Below are 17514 nucleotides of genomic sequence, written 5' to 3'. Positions count from 1 at the left end.
GGCACGCCAGACCAGCATTCCTCTGTTTTCAACAGCCGTTTGTATTGTGCAAAACCCCTGTAATAGTTCTTGAGAAGAAAACATTATCTGTGTGTCAGAAGTGCACTGGGGGAATGATGGCTCACACTTGCAGGGCTTCAGAAAATTTGATAATTCAAGGTCTCTCTGTGAAGGAAGATGACTATGCCATCTCTCTTCTGGAAAAGTGCAGGAGATCTCAAAGGAACAGCGCATTGCAATTGGTCTGTTAGGACCATTTTAGCCTTGCAGAACTCAGGGAGGATTCTGCAAGAGAGAACTCTGGACTTAGTGAGATTGCAGTGGAAGCTTTCAGTGGGCAGAGGAATGTCAGTCCATTCTTGAATCTAGATGTGGTGGTATGGCTTAACCTCAGCCAGCAGCTAAGTACTACACAGTCACACTCCAGTGGGATGGGGGGGAGAATCAGAAAAGGTAAAACCCATGGTTTGAGATAAGAACAGTATAATAATTGAAAGAAAGTAAAATAAAAAAATCATAGCCATAAGGAAAAGGGAGATAACAAAAAGACATCACAAGTATAGCACAGCACAGCTGCTCCCCACCCATTTACCCAGCCAATCCCTGAGCAGTAATCCTCTCCCCCAGTATGTGTACTGATGTTCTGTGCTATGGAATATCCCTTTAGCCAGTTCAGGTCAGCTGTCCTGGCTGTGCTCCCTGCCAGCTTCTTGTGCACCTCTGCACTGGCAAAACATGTAAAAACTGAAAAGTCCTTGACTAAGAGTGAGCACTCCTTAGCAACAACTAACACGTGAAGGATGATATTCCCTCTCATCCTAAATCCAAAACACAGCACTGTACCAGCTACCAGAAAGAAAATTACCTCTATCCCAGTGGAAATCAGGCCACTAGCTAATGTAGAAAATGGAGAGAGATGCAGCATTTGACATAGCTAGACATTGCTGGAAAATATACCAGTAGGATGAGACTGCATAAACTGATCTGGGTCCTGCATTACCAGAGACATTAATGCAGGGAAAGATGAGGTAAAGAATGGCTTTAAGATTTTTCTCTGAAATGGTCTTCCTCCAAGGCAATGCCCTGTAAAAACCTAAAATGAAAACTTTAGATTTGTTGATACTGGGGTTCTCAATATTTAAAAAAAAAATTAAAATTAGGCTTACTGAAACTCTTAACTCTTTTCAAAGGTTTAGATTTTCATGCTGTTGTTATCTGGTACAGCAGCTGATACAGACTTTTCTTGTAGCCTGAATTTGCAGTCCAGAAATGCTAAGCATATGACAGAAACAGTACTCTTGATTATCTTTTGTCTTGTGCAGTTACTGCTTTTCCAGAAGGCTTGTCTTCAAATCTCCCATAAGGACAATTGGATTTAATTTATTTTTTTTTTATGTAGGACCATTGCCTATTAAAAAAATAAAACATTGTTTTGTACAAGCCAAAATCATATTACTGTTGTTCTAGCCTGATTCTTGGCATCTGAAGGAAAACAAATCTTTGTGCATTAGGTATTCAGAGGCAACTTTAAATCATATGTGCAGTGCCTTCGTTATATGTTATCCATTTTTATTGTCTTTTAACTGAAGAACAGTAATAAGAATTCTCCGTTGCAGGATAAATGAACAAATGTTAAGTTTGTTCATACACAGGAGAAAATATTTTAATAGCCTTGTAACCCTACCTGGGAGGTCTCTGCTTGGAATCTTTATCAGATGAAGCTGCTGTTGAACACCTACCTAACCCTTATGCAGGTTGGTTCTTTCCTCCTTTGGGTGCAGTTTTGGGGAAGGCTGTTTGGGACGCCCTGATGCTGTGCAAGTTTTGCAGCATGCACCTAAAGTAAAGGCCATGAGGCTTGGCCAGGAGGAATAATGGTGTTTCCCTAGCATGAGTGCAGGGTGTGCCATTGGAGCTAAGTGCAGGCAAACCAGGACAAGGCTCAGTATCTCTTCAGGACCTGCAGGCCACCCAGTGGTGGCACCAGCCTTCCCTCTCGCCATGTGCCTCCATGCTTTCAGGGTGGGAATGGGTGTCACCACGGCAGGGATTCTCAGGAGACTTGTGCCCCTGCTATACCTTCCCTTCTATCTGGCTGTGTTGAAGCTTTGGGGAGATCCCAAAGCTGCTTACTCTGGGTGAGAGAAGCTGAAGCACTGCCTGCTGAGGTCTGGCTGGTGTTGCCTGAGCTGCTTTTGCTTCTGATTTGATGAACACACTTCAATGTCTCTCACCTTTCATCTCTACTGAAGTTGTTTTTACCTCCTCTTTTCGCTTTTTTAAAATCAACTCACAATCCATCCCCACTCCCTTTCTACAGCTCCTGGTTATGTTATCTGGTGTTTGCAGTGATGAGAGTTGTTGAAATGGCATTTTTGGTTGCATTTTTGAGTCATAAAGTCCACAGTCAGAACTAAAAATGCCTGAGGTCCATGGCATTACATCTCCATCCTCTGCTTGTACTGCTTGTAGCCACTGTTACTTGGGCAGTTCCCAAGGGTGCTTCAGTGGGGAACATCCATGCTGCTCAGAGTCACAAATTACTTAACCAGTCAGATGTCTTGAGTAGATAATCCAGAGGTTTGAATCTGCTGTAAGTGGAAAGTGAACAGAAGGGAAACCACGACTATGTGTGTCAGCATCACCGTCTTCTTTCCAGAATCCTGTGATAAATCTGATAACACTGTTCTGAGAATTGCTTGCCTACTAATTATTGGAAAAGCATTACCTTTTCTTCGTGTCTGTAATTAGCATTTCAGCTTGAGTATAGGGCCTGATGAAAAATGAGTCTGGTATGCCATAGGTTCAGTAAATGATGAAAAACTGAAGTCTGTGTTTGCTTACTTTCTTTCTCCATAAAACAAACAAAAAATAAAACTTGAGCTATCTCTGAGTAGAAATGGTGTCAGAAATTATGTGTAAAGGAGGAGGTTGGTTTTATTTCTACATTTCCTCATCGGGTGGCTCACAGTCCACGTAAACAATGCAATAAATAAATAGTCCAAGTCCAATCTTAGCTAAGATAACCATGAAAAATCTGTTTATGTGTTCCTAAATCAGAAGACAGAAATGCATCTCCTACAAACTGATAGGAGCATTATAGAGTAAGTCTTTAAAAGCATGATCCGGAGCAGCCAAGATTTCCAGATAGCACACTCTGAAACTTAATATGTAAAACAGTTGATAATAAATGTTGATGTACAAATATTGTATGTCCATTGAGATAAGTCTTTTAGGGACAGAGAACAGACTGAAAATTTAAGGCAAGCTCTGTGAAGTGGTTGCTGAGGTTCTGTCTGCTGTGCTGGCTTGTGGGGTTTGAAATGCAGAACTTGGTACGTGTCCATCTGAACAACAGTGTGTCTGAATGCAAGACTTCTCTGAACAGGATTTGTGCTAATCGTGTTATCTGGTGTTATCTAGAGATATGAGCTTGCTCTGGAGGTGTTGGAGGTCTTTTGCAGACTATTTGGAGAGATAATTCATAGAGGCATCCCTAAATGACAGCAGATGGGAAATCACAGAATTTAGCTCTAGTCTGATGTCTCAAGGAGAGATAAACCAGTGGCAGACTGTGGAAGGTTATTCCAGAGAGGAAACCTCAATGGCTTAAGTAAACAGGACTTGAGAATATGTCCACTGCTACCTCCTAGCAACCAAAGCTTATGAGGTTCAGTTGGCACAGATCCACTTGCTTGGAGGACGATTATCTGTAATTCATGCTGGATTCAGGTCATTGTGACCTCAGACAAAACTGGGACATGAAATGAGATGTTATTCTCTGGCTCCTCTTGTAGAGCCCCCAGTTCCTTCACCTTCATGCAAAACGCACTGTGCCAGGCTGCCAGTGGGATTATGGGGAAGTGTGGGCAGAGCCTGTTGGCTCTTGCATTGTCTGGGACAATAATTCAAGCTCTATCTGTGATAGAGCTGAAAATTGTATGAATAGGTCAGGCATACATTGCTTTCAGTTGGAGGCGTGATGCTTGGTAACATTTCAGTAATCCTGAAAGATTTCTTGGTCAGTTGGTGAGACAGAGATGACAAGCAAGTTTATCATAATTTTCAAAGTGTTTCCTACTTATAATTCACAAAACAAGATGCTGTGGTAGTGTACTGTGCCTGCCACAGAGAAGGTTTCTTCCCTGGTGTTTGTTTAGGCACTCACTGGAAACTCCTTCTTCCTGTTCTACTAAGAAACAAGATGGCATTTTGGTCAGAAACAAAGCTTTAGCTGTTAAATTATTTAAAAGACCCTTTTCTTCCCTGCTCTTCTGTTCTTCATGTCACCTCTTGACCACCCCCCACTCCAAGTTGTTCAGAAAATAAAAACAACCAAACAAAACCTCAAAACCAACCTAAATAAATAACCTCCCTCTCGTTTAGCCTTCCCAGGAAGGGGGAGGCATTACTCTGATCTTTGGGGGTTTGTTTATATTTCTCTCAAAGAAGCATTAAGCAGGATGAACTTGCTTCTTGCAGAATGATACGTGTTTACTTTGTCACTTCTGTATCAGTAAAGCACCTCTTTAAGGTTTTCTGCCTGCTTTGGTGAGAGTTGGCAAGCTGTAGAGGGTGTTGTGCAGCTGGACCTGCATTTAGTGTGGGCAGCACCTGGAAGGTGAAGTTACAGGGCTGGGAACACACCTGCTCCAAAACTGAGGTCGTGTTTGAAGAGGAATCATGGAAGCCAGTATTCAAAGCTTCAGAAGCTGCCTGTCTGGACCTGGAGGGTGAATGGGTGAAATGAAACTGTCATAGCTTAGCTGGGAGACCTTTCTGGGAGCATTGTTATTAGTTTTGCAAGTATTAAACGCAAAATGTCAATTTGTTACAAAAAAGTATCCATAAATTGTGCCTCGCCCTTCTTCCTTGCTGGCAAGCTGAGGGCGCTGAGGTATTAAAAAGCACTGCCCTTTCCCCTCTTCCGTGCTACTTCTGGTTATGTGGAATACTTTGAAAGGAAACTGAGGATTGGCAGATAGTACCCACCCTACAGGAAAGTCTGTGTTAAGGAGAAGGTTACTACAGGGATGGCTAAGAGCTTTTAATGTAATGAAGAAGAAAATAGTCGGTGGAGCTAATACATGTGGGGAATAAATTCTTCATAAAAAGTTGAGAAATGTTCTTCTGAAAATGGTAAAAGTAATTGTAAAAGTGGAATGGTGTGGCATTTAATTATGTAAGGAACGAAAAAGGCTGAAAAAAAAATAACCTGGTATATCAGAAAGCAATTTAAAATATAAGCTAGGGAAAATGGAATATTTCTGTCACAGTAAGATGAATTCCACCACTGACTGCATTGATTTAATGTCTCAAGTTTTGTTCCAAACAGATCTGTAACTGGAGGGGAATGGGGGTGTGGGAAAGGCATATTTTTGTTCCCTCGACTTCCCAAGCCAACCCATTCCCCTTCTCAGCAAGAATTGTGAGAAAGATGTGGATAAAAATACAAACAGGATTTAAGAATTTAATTAGCTCTGATGGTCATCCAATCTCCAGTTGTCTGGTAATTGTCTCTTTCAAAGGGATCATTTGAAGCAGAGCTTCATATGCTTTGTGAATGTCAGTAAACTAAGCTTGTTAGTGTACAGTGCAAAGGCCAAAGCTGAATTCTTGTGGGTATTTGCAGCCTTTAATAAATAGCACGGCAGTGCCGAGGAGGAATCATTCCTTACACCCACTCGCCCTTAAGATGTTTCCCTTCAATTCAGAAATTAATATTCAGTTGAAAAGTTATTATACATTTTGTGTCTTTCAAAATATTCTTGGCAGTGCATAGGAGTCAGTCTGCAGAGGGGTGGGATGGGTTGGGTTTTTTTTTTTCCCCACCCACCTTCTGCAGGGAAGATCTGGAGCCAAGAAGTAGCTGTTAGACTTTCAGGTTTGTCAGCTTATTTGTTTGAGGTTGGGGGTTTTTTTTGGTCTCACAGTGCTGTTTCCTGAGCTGTGGAGCTCCTGCTCCATCTTCTTAGGGCAGGGTTGGCACGTTAGTGAGAGGTCCAAACGTCAGGTTATCAGGCTGTTGACAAGATCTTGCTGTGACGTGTTCCCAACTCTGCCAGACTGGAACAATTAGGGCTAAAGCTCATTATGGGGAGTGCCCACTTAGAATTTTTTTTTTTTTCTTTTAGCAATTGGGGAATTTCTTTGAGGAGAGTGGCTGGTTTGCAGTAATTTTGCCTAGAGAAATGATACTTCGAGGTTTTTTCAAAGAAACAGAGTTGTTTATTGATGTCATTTTTAACAATGATTTTGTTTGAACAGTTTTAGTCACCTCATAGTTTTAAGTAAGAAACTGAAATTTTGCAAGAGTGTGGGCTTCAAGTATTAAGAATAACGAAAAGAAGGGCTGGCTGAAATGTGTTGCAGAACTCCTTGTACTGAATGATTGGATGATAAAATGCTGGAGGAAATTGCTTGTAGATAAACGAAAGCCATGCATGGAGGAGGAGGAGGGCAGTCACAGTATCAGTACGGTTCATGCCTGATGAATGCTTCTCCAGGTGTTAACTGCTCTGGAAGAGACTTCGTGGTTGTCCTGTAAAAATGGCAGTGAAATGATATGCAAAACAAGTGTCAGTACTTGTTAGTGAAATAACAGAAAACAAAATGGAAAGCATGAAAGTGCTGTGCGTCATTCACATTTTCTGAAAAATCCCTTTACCCAGGAGTTTTCTCTTGGGAAGCTGAGAAGCTTCAGAGAAAAAGGAAAACAATTCTTACCTCATTTGCTTCTCCTCTGTTTTGCTTATGTAGAATATGTTTGGTGATTGTTTCATTGGTCTCTGGTGTGAGTTGTTTCGGCTCTTTGGCCAGTCAGTGTGCCAAGCTGTGTCGAGACTCTGGAAAGAGTCACGAGTTTTCATTATTATCTTTTTAGCATTCTGTAAGTATCCTTTCTGTATTCTTTAGTATAGTTTAGTATAGTATTCTTTAATATAATATAGTATCATAAAATAATAAATTAGCCTTCTGAGAACATGGAGTCAGATTAATCATTCCTCCCTGCAACGAGGGTCTCTACAAATAGAACAGTGCTGCTGTGTAAATGTGTGGTGCTCCTCTGTCTTCAATACCATATGTGGCTCTGGTCCTCCCTGCCTCCCATTTCACCTCCCCCAGTCCACAAAGTGTTGTAAAAGAGAAGAGAAATCCAAAGTATGGGGTGACAAAAAGCCACGAGAAGTCCTTGCTCTGGAAGGAGACCTGCAAAAATGATGAATGTCACAAAAAAAAAGAGATGGGGAGTGAGCATCTGCTGTCCTTCCAAGGAGGTGAGCAGGAGATGGGCACAGGAGAGCTGTGAAGGGGAAGATGATGGGTTCTGCAGTAGCTCTGGGGCTCCTGTACTGCCAGCCGCGTTGCTTCAATAAGGAGAGGACAAGAGGTGGTTATGTGGTAGGAGGTACAGAGGAATTTCCTCCTGGATGGGCCAGCTGAGCCCTGCCGGAGGGAGCTGGATTCCATTCTGGCCAGTGCCTGAGAGCAGGCGCTCGGTGCGGCTGCCAGGGCAGGCGCCTCCTGGGTTATGCCTGTGGTGTAACTGTCTCCTTTCATGTGAGCACCCGTTTGCTTTGCGTGCTGGGGATGAAGCTGACCAGTAGCTCAAGTCAAAGACATTCTAAACATGATCTCACGTTGTACTCTATGTGTTACCTGAAGCCTTGAACACTACCTGTGAAAAACCTATATATTTTGGAATTTGTAGTCTATCTGTGGAATAGTGTCTTATTTGTAAGATGCTTTGTTTGTCTAACCCATTTTCTCTGAAAATAAATGTCATGCAATATTCCTGAAGCATTTCAAAGATGCAGAAATGAGCACATAAAAATAATTATGCATGCATGGAGAATCTTGTCCTTAGAAGAGAATTTGAATTCCTAGAGTTTTTGTAGGAAGGTGCAAGCAAGAAGCTGCACATGGACCTGGGAAAGGGGACAAATTCATGAGGCTGATGATTAAGGGAGGACTTCCAGCACAGGAGGAGAGAGACTCTGCTGTGATATAGTTGTGTTAACTGAAGTAATGGTATATGATTGATGATGATAATTCTGGTACTGGTAACTATTTTGTTGCTGATTTAGCCAGTTGATATTACAGTCTTTGTTGATATTGCTTGTTTAATACACATACTCTGTTGTTGTTCTTATGTTTCTTATCTCACAGTAGCTAACTTTTCCCTTTCCTGCTCCAAAACTAATTAAACACTGTTTGATCATAACCAAACAATTTAGATAAGAAGATGCTCTTCGATACTATGATATTTTTTTTTCCCTTTGATATATTCTCAGAATAATGTTTTGGATGCTCTGGTCATCTGCAGGAAGTCTGGGTTCCCAGTTGTAACACCTTGGTTAAGTTCTTAATGATACAGAAGTTAATGCCATTTAAATGAATCATACAGTCACAGAATCCTAGAATGGTTTGGGTTGGAAGGGACTTTGAAGATCATCCAGTTCCAACCTGCCTACAATGGTGTCTTGGGGTAACTTTATGATACTGCGTTCCCTATTGCCTGCTCTATGCCCAGACATGAGTCCTTTAAGCTCCAAGTGGGGGGAACTGGGGGAATTCCTCAGCACACAGTTTGTGTGCAGTGCTCACAGACTGCCCAGGGTTCTCTGTGCTCTGTTGTCTAGCACAGATAGAGGGAGTCCGTATTTGCTTTTTAGCAGGACACCCCCACTAAACAAGGTTACTCAGAGCTACATCCAGCCTGGCCTTGAACACTTCCAGGGGTGGGGAAGCCACAGATTATCTGGGCAACCTGTTCCGGTGCCTCACCACCCTCACACAAAAGGATTTCTTCCCCATGTAGAATCTAAACCTACTCGCTTTCAGATAGGAACCATTCCCCCCTGTCCTGTCACTAAATATGCTTTGTGAAGGCTCCTGCAGGACTAGTTCAGCTTTCATCTATAAATCTTACTCTCGTGTGTTGCAATAACATGCAAGCACGTGGGAACTTTTGATTTTTCTTTAGTGTAACATGACTGGAAAAAATCCCTGTCAATACTCAAGGTATGATGCCTTGAGTTCTAGTGCCATCCTCCATTTTATTCCTGGGAAAATACCTGCTTTAACTTGCAGTGTGAAGCTTTGCTGATCAATATGTTACAAGCATAGTAAAGTTCAAGAAATTGCCTCCATTACTATCTTGAGATGAGAAATTGATTCACTGCATTCTCTTTCTGCTAATTCATCTGTGCTTTACATTCCCATAAAAGGTATTACGTGCTCCTTATTTTCCAGCAGCATCATCAATCCTAATGAAGAGAGAAGACTGAAAATTTATATTGTGTGTATGGGATAGCTGATCTCTGACTTAGCTCTTAATTTGTAAATGTTGCTGTAGCCTTCACTTCTCAGCTTCTCCTTATTGTGCTTTGTTTGTATGCAAAATCGAAGGGCTGGGATGGAAGCAAAATTGAAGAACATGGCAAAGGAGTGTAAAGTTAGATTGCTTTCTAATCTAAAAAATGAGATGGTGGTTAAAATTCAATGGAAAGAGTTAAAATCTCATTTGGAAATTTGATGTACATCTGCACTGTTTGTTCCTGCATTAATTATGTCGGGACTGTTTTCAGTATTTATCTGCCATCAGTTCTCTACTTCTGGCTCTAAAATGTCCAAAGTTTTACTTTTTAACTGTATTATTATGTATGAGACTTTTGCACGTCTGATAATTTCTGTAACCCTGCATAGGGGTGGTATTGTAGCTCTAATGATCAAAGTGATATAGTGGGAAAAACAGCCAGAACAAATATGAAAAACAGGAAAGGGCTTTTCTGGGTATTTCAGTTGTTGTTTTTCCTAGTGTCCATCAGCCCAGCCTCTATAGGAAACTACCAGGAATGGTTTGTCTGCACAATATTTTGGCATTTTTAGGCTTAATAGTAGCAACATTTGTTCAGAGCAGATGGGTAAATGACAAGGAAAGCAAAACTATATATTGTGACTTTGGTCATGGCTCATGATATAGCAGTTATTTTTTAAATTAAATTTAAACGTATTGTCAGGTTCTAAATAGCTGTGTTAAACTGAGGCAAAAAACCCCTACATTTTCCATCTTGGCTCCACTGATGTTAATCTCAGGTTTTCTCCATGTGTCTGAATATTTTTTCTTACAAACAAATGGTGCTCAACTTTTAGTCAACTATAAGATTCAATATGCCTTTTATAAACCTGGAGGTGTTTAAATAGCAGTGTGAAAACCAAGTCAGATAAAGCATTAAGTAGATGTGAGTTTATTAAAACCTTACTCCAACAAAGATTCATGGACTTGCTTAGAAAAGTTGTGAGCAGACAGGATACAAGTGGATGATGAATTTATGAATTTATGAATTTAGGCTCACGTTTCTTGCAAGACATGGGTGCACACAGGTTTTAGTTACTGGGGCTCAACATGATAAAAACTCACTTAGATCCAAGGAAGTCCATGTGGTGCTACCAGCATTGGCCATCAGCCGAGGTGTTCTGTTGAAGAAAGACGTTTTAGGCATGTCAGGCTTTGTGAGGGGCTCCGCTGTCTCTCATGCATGCTTCAGTGGGTTGATGTCTGGATTGTGCTCTGCTGTTTTCTGTGAGCTTTGTGAGGAGGATGGAAGAGGAAGCAGAGACTGGCGCTGGGTGGGACAAGGGAGTTGCTTGGGTTCTTCTCCCCCACCTTGCTGGATAACTAAGGGAGGGCACTTGTTCCATGCAAGGATCTGCTGCAGTTGTGGAGTAGCTACTTGCTGTATGTGGCAGCATCACAGTGCTTGGGACCCATTATCAGAGATTTTAAAAGAATAATTTTAACAAGTGAATGTAGTGTGACAGTGAGAGGAAGTAAATGTTGGTTGCTGTCACTGAGGTTATCTGTGGTAATTTCTACATTTTCTTCTTAAGCTTTTAATGACTTCCCAACGCCCAGCAGAACTCAATGCAGATGAAGCATTTTTCACTGATATCAGTGGACTGTGAATTGCACCCCAAGTTTCCAGGCCTGTTTCACAGAATCACAGAATACCAGGTTGGAAGGCCCCTCAAGGACGATCTGGTCCAGTCTGGAAGATCTTGCACTGTTTTGTTTTACTCTGTAAAGTTCTTGTTAGCCCACTCTTGCAGCCTGTTCCACTGTTCCTGCAGGGTGCCTCTTCCCGCTGAAGTGTCTGCTGCCCTGTTTAGCTTGGTATCCTTGGCAAACTTTATCAGGGTACATTTGATTCTGTCTTCCAGACCACTTATGAATGTATTAAACAGCAGTGGGCTCAGCACTGGGGGTCCAAACTTGTGTCACTTTGTCCTTGGTGAATCCATGCTGGCCTTTCCCAATCACTTGCTTCATCTGATTTGTGATAACCCCCTGCAGGATTTGTTCTGAAACTTTCTCCAGGGACTGAAGATGGCTGACAGGCCTATAATTTCTCAGGTTCCTCTTTAAGCTCTTCTTGTGGATAGGGTGGCATCAGCCGCCTTCCAGTCTTTTGGGATATTCCCCAATCCCTTTGACTTCTCAAAGATCACGTAGAGTGGCTTCACAGTGATTTCGGCCAACATTCTTAACATTCTCAGGTGCTGAGGCCTTCCCTCAAAGCCATCCAGGCAGCAGCATTGACAAAAACATATGTGTTGTTTTCATTTAGGTAATTTAAGATGCCTTGTCTAGATACCTCTTCTGCACTGGGTGACAGCCTGATTATATCTCCCACATCTTTGACTTTCATTAATCCCTCCCTTCCTGGTTGCTGTACCTGCGCTTGTTTGTGTGATACTTGTCATGTAGGTTGCAAGCTCTGGGCCAGCAAATCTTCTGTCAGGGAGAGCATTCACCCTGCCTCTGGGTTCTCTGTCAAAGCAGCATGAGGTGCTGTGAAACGGTCTCTGCAATACAGGCAAGATGTTGTTTTACTTATTGCATCAACATAACCCATTGCTCATTTTTCAGTAGGTGCCAAGCTAAGAATAAAAGATTCACTTACTTGCATTTCAGTCTGTAATTTGAAGTCTGTGGATGTATCCATCCCAGAGATTTGACAACAAAGCAGTCTCTCACAATCAATAAGGGAAAGGGGTTCTTGGTTATTCTTCAAAGGAGTTGGAGTGCTGATAGTTGCCCTCTGCCACAGTGACTTAAAAGATAGAGTAACCTGGAGATACTATATTGAATAGAAGTTAGTTTTTTGTTGTGTTGCAATAGCAAACTCATTGTCACAAATCTGCTCATGCTTTGGGGCAAGCTGGTGCTGGGAGATAGTCACATATGGGAAAAATCTAATTTCCATTCTTTTGTTTTGTTTAGATACGTCACTTTGAGATCACAGAATGAAAGCAGCATGAAATGTTACGGCAAAGACAGCACAGGAAGATACGAGAATCTCACAAATCCTCAAAAATCAGGTAATGTCAGAGCATCCTATGTCCAGTTTTTCAAAGGCTGTCTTGTTTAATAATGTTCAATGCTTTTTGATGGTTTTTCAAAATTCGGGCTTCTGAGTCCCTGTGAGTTTATTGATGAACTTCTCAAATCTGGTTAGTTGTGTGTTGGCTGTGTATCTGGTAGAATATTGTTTGGTGTTCCACAATATGTATGACACAGGAGATATACACACCTATCTTAAAGGACTACTTTGGCTATATTGTCTCATACAAGCAAAAGGACATTAACTTAAGAAAAAAAGAAGCAGCAACCATGGCAGTCAGGTTTTTTTAGCCATTGGATTTGACTTGGCTCCATTGCTAGGCACCAACATGGCCTATTTTAGAGGGATGGACTTCTCAGAGGGTCCTGCAGCTGCATTTCTCAAAACTCTCTCCTCTGGGGGAGACACCGGGCTCAAAAGAGCTGTTCCCTCCCCACTGAAAGCTTAGCCATATGCTATTTTCCATATATTACTACTTGTGCTTGATTTTTTTGATTGTTTATCTCTCTCAGGATGTTTCCTCCTTGGCCTGTTTTTGCAAATCCTTGCATATGTTCTTTGACTGTTTCGAAGCATTTCCAGCTACTGAAAAAGGCAATCGCATTGCACTCTGCAGAGGGTAAACACTACAGAGGTCAGGAAGAAACTGCTTAAGTGCATTACAAGGGTGCTCACCTTAAACTAAACTTGGAGGCTTATCATGGCTGTGGTCACAGCAATAGCTGATGGATTAATGTTTGAAAATTTCCCCCTCTCCCCCAAATCAACAGCAGTGACCAGAGGTTGTAATGTAGCCACATACAGTAACTGAATGAGGACTGACCTCTCTGTCCTAAGTTCATTTCATGTTTGCAAAACCAGGATCTTGCTGGGGAATAACAAATGGCTCAGTTCAGTAATAGAAGTAAACTAAAATATGAACCCAAAGACAATTTTGATGATAGGACATGTTTATTTTCCAGGAAGTGTTTGAGAGTATTGCCCTTGATGTAGGACTTGGCAGAAGGGAATTTGTCTCAACCTAGCAGTCAGTAAACCCAGGTTGGCTGAAGAGACTTCAAATCAAGTTTCACTTGATCTAATATGCAGTAAAGTATCAGAAAATATTAAAAAAATAAAATACTGTGTTTATCACAGTAGCACCTTTAGTTAGTTCTGTCTTTGGTATACTTTTCAGTCATGGAGTATGCAATTCAAGTGCCTTTCTGGCCTTAAGTCAAGGCTTGTATTTTGTTTTTATTTCTAATCAGTATTGTGAGGAGATCACATCATTTTATATTTGCCATTTTTATGAAGTAATGTGATAGCTGCTTCTGTTGCAGTTCTCCAAACCCTTCACAGTACCTTGAAACAATTCAGTGACAGCAAAGATAATCAGATTTGTTGAAGCAACCTTCTTTGTTTCTTTGGGACTCATGAAATTTTATCTTCCTTAAACAATTAATTTAATGGCTTTATTTAGAAATCAGCCTTCTCTTTTTGAATAACCACAATAATTCTGCTAGTTTGGGGAAAAAATATTTTCATTAAATTACTAATGCTTTAGAATGCTTTTTTTACATAGATCAAAACAAGAGGAAGATGCGTCTGTTTGTCTTCCTCTTTTCTTCTCCTTTTCTAGAGACTTTCCTGAGATGATCAACTCTTGTTTTTCCTGTTGGGTTTGGTGTTTGGTTTTTTGGGGCTTTTTTTCTTGGTTTTCCTTTGCTGCTTTTTTAAAAACTTCATTGAAGTACAGAAATTACTCGGTTCTCTCCCATTGCCATCGTTGTTCTCCCCTCCCCCAAGTCCAATGTGTTTTTTATTAAACTGAATTAGGACATTCTAGTCTCTCTTAAGAGTGGAAATGGGAACAGCTTAAATGAGCAGCCACATGAGACTCAACAGCCTTTCCAACTGCACTGCAGAAGCTTAGCTGCAAAGAGAATGATAATTTTTGAAGGATTTGTGCAACTGTTGAAGAACTACCAGCATTAATATTAAAAAGCAACTTATCCATTTTTCCTTTTCCATTTTAAGGGTATATAGCTTTCTTACTATGCTTGCTATGAAAGTCAGTCCTAAATATTTTGCTTCCTTTCAATCCTCTTCCCTTTTGTAATTTCTCTATTTGCATACTTTCTCATATACTGAAGCGGGTTCTTTGTTGTTGGTTTTGCCTAAGAACGTCAACCTCTGGGTTTGAGTGCAGATACAGGCGTGGGTTTGTGATCTCATTCAAAACCAGCCAAAACTGAATTGCAGCAGAAACCATAGGAGCAATTGTATCCAGGATTTTGATGAAAAGGTTTTCATCCCTAAAAACATTTGTCCTTGAGGTAGCTGTAGAAAATTTTTGGTCCTTGAAATCCATATTGCTACTTCAATGTTTATTCTAACCAAAACAGCCATGAGCCTGAAACCTTCTGACCCTTGTTTTCAGTCTCTGCCTCTCTTTATTGCTATATCAGATGTCTTCAGGATATCTATAGATACTTAAAAAAAAAAAAAAGTAGGTTTTTGAGTTATCATCTCACCCCTCTTTCCCTTTTCCTCTCTGCTGGCTCACCCAACCATCTTGCCTGGCATTGGAAATTATTCATTCTCTTTGAGTACTGTGCTGATTTTTTCACAGGCTTATATTCTTTGCCAAGGGAAGAGAAAAAAAATAAAAAAAGGAGCAGGGGCTTGAACTCTGGTTGCATAAAAAAGTTATGAGGGCAAACCTGGTATCTGAACAGGGCACAAGAGCACAGGGGTCTCTGAAATATGCCATTCTTACTCTCCTAATTCTGTGCTTCTCAGCCTTCCAGCATTACTCTGGTCTGAAAGACCTAGGGACAGTGCCAGCTTCACACCTGAGAGCTGTGTGTGTGCAGTGCAGGTGGGTCTGTTCTTGGACAGCACTCCCTTACTTTTCAAAGCTGCTCCTCTGAGTGGGGTCACAGTGGTGTAGTGGCCAGCTGAAAACTGTGCCTGTCTGTGCCCAGCTTTAAGGCTGGGTTATGGTCAGCCCGTGGCTGGGCTGCTGGTACCACTGGTGTGAGCAGAATGCAGGCTGTCAGGGAAGGAACTGCTGTTTATTCCTGTGTCTATCCTAAAGGAAATCAGAGAGCAAGATGATGTGAATGATGGCTGTCTTGGTTTAGGAATAGCTTGGCAGGAGATCTGACAGTTCTGAGTAACAAAACAGGTCAATAAAAACATTCCCATAAAAAAAGGCTAAAAAATGAATAAGAGAAACACTGGTTTGTTTCTGTGGAAGCTCAGTAGGGGAAAAAATTTAAATGAAAGAAGAGAGAGGAGAATTTGATTTTGTCTTTCATATTACCTGAAGTTAAGAGTGAAGCTTATATTCCAGTGGCAGAAAGAGAGTCACTCAAGAGAGCCCTGTCAGCCTGTGTGACTGAGGGGTGGTAATGTGCGGTTAAAACACAAGAACACAAAGCAATGACACATTGCTAAGCAGGCCTTAAGTGTTACAATTTAGGCTGCTAAGGGTGGTGGTTAACTTTGCTTTAACAGACGTTTTACCATCCCAGGGGGAGGGAGGGACATGAGGAGGGATGGTGCCCCGCAAATGAATATCTGCTGATGCTGTCGCTTGTGAGTAGCTACAGATACTCTGTCCTGCAAAAGCTGGTTGAACATGGAGGAGTGTGGACTTTTTTGCTGTCTTATCCAGTCTTCTTTTTTTCAGGCTAGCTAGTAATTAATCTATAAAAGCATGTAGATTTTTAGCTTAAAGGGACAGCTGAAAAACTTGAAATAAGTTGGACAAACTGTAGGATCCAATTCCCTTTTGATACACAGCCATGCAGCCTACTGAGATGGGTTAGATTAGAGCTGTAATAACTTTACAGCCTTTTAGAGAGTCTGCTTCCTTCAGCATTTGCTCTCATACAGTCTTTTGTCATCCCTCTCCATTAACTCAGTTCTGAAACTGGCTCTGGCTGACATTCAGCCCTGGTTTTACAGCACACACCCAGCCCAACTTTTATGCATCGACTTATTTGTAGTGGATGTCTCGTTCTGAAATTCATGTGAATTCAGGCAGTTCAATTGTGCGCCTGTCATTTGATCTGTAATTTTACTCAAGTTGAAAAATTCTGTGGGTTTTGGCTTCTGTGGTGTGTGATGGAGCCAGAAGTGTTCATTTTATATAACTACCATCTTCTTAGTATTTCACTGTCTGTTGTCTTCTCTAAGTTTATAGAATGGTCTGGATTGGAAGGGATCTTAAAGGCATCTAATTTCAACCTCCCTGCTGTTAGCAGTTCCACTAGACCAGGCTGCTCAGAATGCCTTCCATCCTGACCTTACACACTTCCAGGGGTGAGACATCCACAGCTTCTCTGGACAATCTGTTCCAGTGCCTCATCACCCTCACAGTAAAGAATTTCTTCCTGGTATATAATCTAAAACTACTCTCTTTCACTTTGAAGCCATTCCCTCTTGTCCTGTCACTACCTGCTCTCATAAAAAGTCCCTCACCATCACGCTCATAGGCTCCCTTAAGGTACTGGAAAGCCCCAATTAGATCACCACAAGGCCTTCTCTTCTCCAGGCTGAACAATTCCAGTTCTCTCAGCATTTCTTCACAGGAGAAGTGCTCCATCCCTCTAATCATCTTGGTCGCTTCCTCTGGAGCCACTCCAACAGGTCCATGTCCTTCCTGTGCTGGGAACCCCGCAGCTGCTTCTGGCTCTGTAGTGATAGACTTTACAAGGGAGAAAAATTGGATCACCTTTATTGAAGACGGGTATTTCCTTCCCACTCCAAGTTTACCAGAATTAAGTTATGGCATGCTTCCAGGAGAGCCTATTTGTATTGCCTTCCAGTTGTGTTTGAAAAGGGAGACAGCTGGAGTGTGTAAAGGCATTCCAGCCAGTTTGGTGGGCCCCAGGCTTTCAGTCGGGAGGATGGAGCTGTAGAAGTTGCAGGGGACCTTTGTCAAAATGATGAGAAAAGAATTGGAGCAAACCCTTGTCTCTGTTGAAATCAATTGAGCTACCATTAGCATGAGTCCAGATTTCATCCATAAACTTAAGTAGGGTATTTCTTTTTCTAGGCAGCCTACAGAAATGTTTCTGTCTGTTGGCATTTGTTTTCATGTTTCTTTGTAACA

The 17514-nt window shown here is 41.5% G+C and overlaps 1 protein-coding gene across 5 annotated transcripts in view; it reads left to right on the top strand.

Moving 5' to 3' along the window:
- TRERF1 (transcriptional regulating factor 1) overlaps positions 1 to 17514 on the top strand; it is a 98456-nt gene that overhangs the window by 56653 nt on the left and 24289 nt on the right. For all 5 annotated transcript variants that reach the window (XM_041477228.1, XM_041477226.1, XM_041477227.1 and 2 more), the window contains one exon: positions 12287 to 12384. The gene's annotated coding sequence lies outside the window, so the exon portion shown is untranslated. The remainder of the gene's footprint in view (positions 1 to 12286; positions 12385 to 17514) is intronic.

This window comes from Pyrgilauda ruficollis, unplaced genomic scaffold (genome assembly GCF_017590135.1).
Source record: "Pyrgilauda ruficollis isolate IOZ18807 unplaced genomic scaffold, ASM1759013v1 scaffold4, whole genome shotgun sequence".
Lineage (NCBI taxonomy): Eukaryota > Metazoa > Chordata > Aves > Passeriformes > Passeridae > Pyrgilauda > Pyrgilauda ruficollis.
The sequence above is the reverse complement of the archived record's forward strand: the minus strand, read 5'-3'. Positions and strand labels throughout refer to the sequence as shown.